This window comes from Balearica regulorum, chromosome 1 (assembly GCF_011004875.1).
Source record: "Balearica regulorum gibbericeps isolate bBalReg1 chromosome 1, bBalReg1.pri, whole genome shotgun sequence".
Lineage (NCBI taxonomy): Eukaryota > Metazoa > Chordata > Aves > Gruiformes > Gruidae > Balearica > Balearica regulorum.
Window position 1 is genome coordinate 142,070,697 of NC_046184.1, and position 6,215 is coordinate 142,076,911.

Below are 6,215 nucleotides of genomic sequence, written 5' to 3' on the forward strand. Positions count from 1 at the left end.
CTGCAGAATCTATAGAGTTTTCAAAGGTAATTAGTGTCCAGAAGTTTAATAATCCAGCTGCGACTTATTTATGTCAACCAACCTCTCAGGCTTTTAAATTCAACGTTCTTTGAAATCAGATCTCCTGAAACTCCTGCTAAACAGTCACAGTTCCTTAAAGTGATGCAATTACATATCTTGGTGTTCATAAAATATAACAGTTAATTTCTCCTGCTCCTGAGTGAAGAAGACTCTAGAAATATAAATTCTAGTGCTCAAAAACTAGAAGGGCGGGAAAAAAGAGCCCAGAATATATTATCTTTAGAACTGATGATATTTAAAGGAATCATGAGATTTTGGGACCTCAAACTAGGGAGCAGAATATGCATTTGTAGAGTTTGAAATCTGATTGCTAGTACACGCCAAAGATATGTGGGTTATTACTACTGCTCCCCATTGATTACATTTACACAAGGGTGCCAGTACATGCTGTCATCACATCTTTGTTTTGGTGTAGAGAAGAACACTATCTCATGTATCTTAATTAAGTGCTTCTACTTCTTGTCCAGCCTAGACAAGGGAGCAAAGGACTCTGCACATATGCGTGCAAACATCTTGATGGGATGGGGGCAGGGGGGAATCTTTCTAAAACTTAAAAATAACATATTATATGAACGAAACTTCACACTGATTTTTACTGTAAACCAGCTTTGAATTTTAATTCTAAAAAAAAAAAAAAAAAAGGGATTATATTTACAAAATCATTCAACAGAGCTAAGGAACATGCAAGACAGTACAATACGACCACATTTTGCCTCACAAAAGCCTAGACAGATTTCAACAGCATATATCTATGAATCAGAATATTGTAAGAGAAGTTGCTTAGCACCACTCTATTCATAACCCTCAGTATGAAATAAATTACATTCTTCATTGGTCTCTTTTCCTGAGATAAACACAAACAGATGGATACATGTAAGTCAGGAAAAGAAATTAGTTCTATGGAAGAGACATTAAGAAGATGCAAGTTACATCTGTGCATTTACGTTGGGTTTCAACTAACTTTAGCCTTTTTACCTACCCTCCAAACCGAGCTCCAGGAGTCGGAGATCTCTTCTCTCTGAGGCTTTGCGTCCAACACAGAGGCCATGAATCACAGTGCAAAGGAGCATTTCTCTCACCATTGACCACAGAGGAGGCTGGGTGCCTTATTTTCTTACAGCTAAAGTTAAATGAGATTAAACATTCCTGCTCCCCATAAACCACATGCAAACAGAAAAATACTTAAAAAAAAAAAAAAACAAAAAAACCCCAAACAAAGATGTTCTCAGTCTACTATATGTAGTAGATATACCAGTCCATTGCAGATATCACAAATCTAGGGCTAAGTAATTATTCTTTCCCATGCACTTTAACTCACTTTGGAAATTCCACAGTTAAAGGTTTTTTGTGGTTTATAGCTCAAAGCAGAGCTTCTTTCTCAGTGATAAACACAGATGTTTCTCATAAACAAAGTTAAATTAATTAAAATTTGAGTACAGATCAGATTTTTCTATGAAGCTAAAAGCAACTCACAATAATGGTTACATTCAAAAGTACTTCACCATATTTTGAAGGGCTCCAGAGCCCCAGTCCAACACCTGCTGTCGACGCCTGCCCAGCCGGCTGCTTCAGATCCATCACACGGGGCATGGGTTATCTGAAACTGCTCCCTCCATCAGGGCAAGCTGCTGTGCTGGCTGACATGTGGCCTCTCAAGCTCTCTGCTTAGCTGAAGTTAGACTTGGAAGAGTTGCTAACCAAATCTACCAAGGTCGAATGCCACCGCTTCTGTTTGAGATCCAAAGAAGTCTTGTGAGCTAAAAACTTAACTGCTTTTTCAAAATACATGTTAGCTAAATAAAAGCCATGATCTCACACTCCAAATTTGACTTGTTTATATCCTCAGAAAGTTGTCATCTTCTACAACGTCTCTAATTCTACTCATCCAGTCTCACATTTCTCATGAAAAATAGACTCTGTCTACCTCTTCCTCAAATAAGTACAACTTCCTGGCATAACTATCAATAGCTTAAATAAGCCCTTTCCAGAGGTCTGCTGTTAGGGACACCTTGGGTTTTATGATTCACCTACTCAGTTTCTTACAGTAATTGCAGAAAATAGACCTGCAGGCTTCAAAAGGCTTCCTAATCTATTCACTTTCACTTTAAGTAATGCAAGAAACTAAGTAAGTATAACAGTAAACACCTGCAATGACTTCCTCGTGTCATCTTCTCACTTGCTTGAGCAGGCTTTGGGTTTAGGTGCAAATCCAATCAGAATCATCTTTCTCCCATGCATCCTGCCTCTTCAGCATGGTTGTGTGGTGGACTGGTTTTCACGTAGTTTCCCCACAATTACACTGTACCATTCTGTTCAGCTGCAATAGGGGTTAACAACTCATCTGCTGTTACCTTAAAACCTGTTGGCATAGGTTGATTTTTAAGGAATTACTTCTGGTCTGATTTGGAAAGAGGACACGGGACCTCCAGGAATGGCATCACAGAAAAAGCACAGAGCATGGGGAAAGTACCTAAACACCTGTAATGGATCTGACTGGGATGGAGTCAGCTTTCTTCATAGCAGCCCGTATTGTGCTGTGTTTTGGATTTGTGACCAAAACAGTGTTGATAGTGCACCAGTGTTTTACCTATTATTGATCAGTGCTTGCACAGTGTCAAAGCCTTCTCCATTTCCCATTCTACCCCACCGGCACATAGGCTAGGGGTGGATAAGAGGCTAGGAGGAGACACAGCAGAAACTGCTGACACAAATTTGCCACCAATTGACACACCATATGACATCATGCTCAGCAATAAAACCAGGGGTTTTGGGGGTGTAGTTATTCCAAGGTAGCTATTGCTCAGAGATGGGCTGGGCATTGGCCAGCTGGTGGGAGGTTGTGAGTGACTGCCTTTGCATTGCTGGGGGGTTTTTGGGTTTGTTTGGTGTTTGGGGGGTATGTTTTCTTTCTTTCTTTCTTTCTTTCTTTCTTTCTTTCTTTCTTTCTTTCTTTCTTTCTTTCTTTCTTTCTTTCTTTCTTTCTTTCTTTCTTTCTTTCTTTCTTTCTTTCTTTCTTTCTTTCTTTCTTTCTTTCTTTCTTTCTCTTTCTTTCTTTCTTTCTTTCTTTCTTTCTTTCTTTCTTTCTTTCTTTCTTTCTTTCTTTCTTTCTTTCTTTCCTTATTAAGCTGTCTTTAGCTTGATCATTGAGTTTTTCTTGGTTTTGCTCTTCCAATTCTCTCCCTCATCCCATTGCAGGGGAATGAGCAAACGATTAATGTGAGCTTAGCTGCCACATCATAACACCAAAAAAACTATTGAAGACCCACTCCCCCTAATGCTTTATTTTCTGTCAGATTTTGTGGGTTCTTTTCTTTTGCTATGCATTTTTCTAACTGTGCCATAAAGGGTGCTGAAGGATTTTACTGCAAGTCTTGGTTTCTTTGGTGAACCAAAAAGTTTGCTTTTGTTCTGGTGTCTAAATCCACCTGGGCATAAAGCCCCATCTGCATATACTACATTAAAAAATAGGAATTAAGTGCTGAAATTGTTTACTCAAGTTTCATAAAATTCACCCCCAATACGTTAACATCTGTGCATACTGAGGACATTGCCGTATAACATCAGTGATATATGTACAGTAGCATATCATTTTCTATTTTCTTTCTGCATAAATATTTACTGATGGTATTTCATCCATTATGCTATGTAGAAACCCATAAAGTTGAATTATAAAATTACCAGCTGGCTGAAAACTAATGTTGCTATAATAACATTTCCATTACAAATCATATTATTGTAAAAAATTATGTGTACAGAAAGTTTTCCACTAGCCTGCACTAAGATTACAGTTGTAACATACCTATAGTTCTCCAAATACACATCTGGAAAAAAAACCAACCCTCATTTCTAATACCCTAAGCTGCATTTTTACTTTAAATAACTCTTGATGTACAAGCTGATACTTACAGTCCGGTGACTCGGAGTCACAGAATCCCTGGCCTTGGTGCATGCTCCGCGTGGCACAGGGAGGACACACGTGGGAGAGGTGGCTCGTGGCTTGGCCCTTTGCTCAGACCAAAAGCCTGGGAAGCATTTTTTACTTCTTGTATATATACCTTGAAATTTGGTATCTCTCCCTGAAATTTTCAGTGGTGTGAGCCATCCGCTAGACCCTGGCCTCTTATCAAGCGGATATATTTCTGTTGTTGTTAGAGCCATTCGAACATGTGTGGGCTTCTTTTACAGGATGGCCAGATATTGCAATTGACCGTGGATCTTTGCAACACTTTGTGGCTATGCCCAATGTACTTGTCATAACTTACACTAAAGCTAGGTTAACAATTCTGCATGAAAATAGCCAAAAGTAGCCAAAAATCCAAAATGATTGTTAAGCTACCATTAACAAGACTATAAGGAAATTCTTACAGTAGAATTAACTTCCTGAAATAAACTTTGCATTCTTTAGCAATTTGAGGTCAGTTACAACAATAAGAAATCAGCACTGGAACTATTACAAGTATCCCTGAAGGAAAATCTCCAAGTTGAACTTTCAACTGCTAAGAACTACTTGCAAATAAAATTGTCTAATTCTGCCCAGCTGGAAGACCGCTATGCAAGTGCATCTTTTGTTAATACTGTTCACTAAGGTTTTGTGGTTTTTTTCCTGTGTAGCATTTAACATTAATCATATTTTCCACGATAGGTATTTTAAACCCTACTCTCAATTAAAGACCTAGAGAAGGTGGGTTAAAACAAAAAGTGCTCCCAGGACTTGCAAAATGGGACCTTGTAAAATCATAAGGAGACCAGATGGATCTGATTGGTATACTCAAGAAAACAAAAAGCTCAGGAATAGGCACCGAGGTACTGCTACAGAACTCTGCGAAAAGAGTGCTTAGGACCAGATTTATTTAGCTAATCACCATTGTAGACTTAGGATCAGAGAGAAGCTGGACAGCATTTAACAGTACATCCAAAAAGCAGTTTGCTTGGAGATCCCAAACCAGAGCAGAATGAATGAGAAGGGTTGTGGGTTTTTTTGTTTGTTTGGGTTTTGGTTTTTGTTTTTTTTTCCTGCTGGCAAAGAGTGGGATGTAGGCAGGAGGGCCAGGCTTACACCCTGGCAGTCTGCGACTGGAGAAGACTGAGAGGGGATCTGATCAATACTTATAAATATCTAAAGGTCAGATATCAAGAGGAAGGGCCCAGACTCTTTTCAGTGGTGCCCAGTGACAGGACAAGGGGCAAAGGGCACAAACTGGAACACAGGAAGTTCCATCTCAATATGGGGAAAAACTTCTTCACTGTGAGGGTGACCGAGCCCTGGAACAGGCTGCCCAGAGAGGTTGTGGAGTCTCCTTCTCTGGAGATATTCAAAACCCACCTGGATGTGATCCTGTGCAACCTGCTGTAGGTGATCCTGCTTTAGCAGGGGGTTGGACTAGATGATCTCCAGAGGTCCCTTCCAACCCCTACTGTTCTGTGGCTCTGTGATTCTGTGACTGCTGCAAGCCCCAGTGAAATGAGGCTCCTTGATGCTACCTTTGCAATCGCACATGGCTCCGTTTATTAACTAGGAGATCCATGCTCATAATAGAAAGATTAATGTATGGAAGAGTTTCCAAAAAACAGAAACATGTTCTGAACATGGATCCATTTCAAACACAGAAACTGTGCATATTAAAACATTGAAAAGATACATGGTCAAATAACACTTTAGGCAGAAGGGCCTGTGCTGCTCCAACAAAACAATGGAAAATTAAAATCAAATGGGAGTGACCTTTTAGATATGAATCCCATCATCCTCTGATTGTATGATACATACAGTTTGGATGTCAAACTCAGGAGATCCTCTATTCCTCTTGGCTTAAACTCTGGGGGAAAAAAAAAAAAAAAGAAAAAAGAAAAAAAAAGGGAAAACAAAAAGGAAAAAAAGAAGAGGAGAGTGAAATTTAAGTCTGTTTTGATCAATATGCCCATCTGGGTTTAATTAGACCAAACTGCTGTATCACTTCAGCACTGCTGCTCTGTTTTCCTCCCTCCCTGCTGTCCTGTGTCAGGCTTCTCATTCCTCTCTTCCTTTCTGTAGTGCCCATTTCATTGCTTGCTCCAGTGCTTGCTTTCTTCCTCAGATGCTGTGCTGTCAGCAGACTGGGACCATTTATGAACTCATCACTTCAAGAGCATGTCATCTG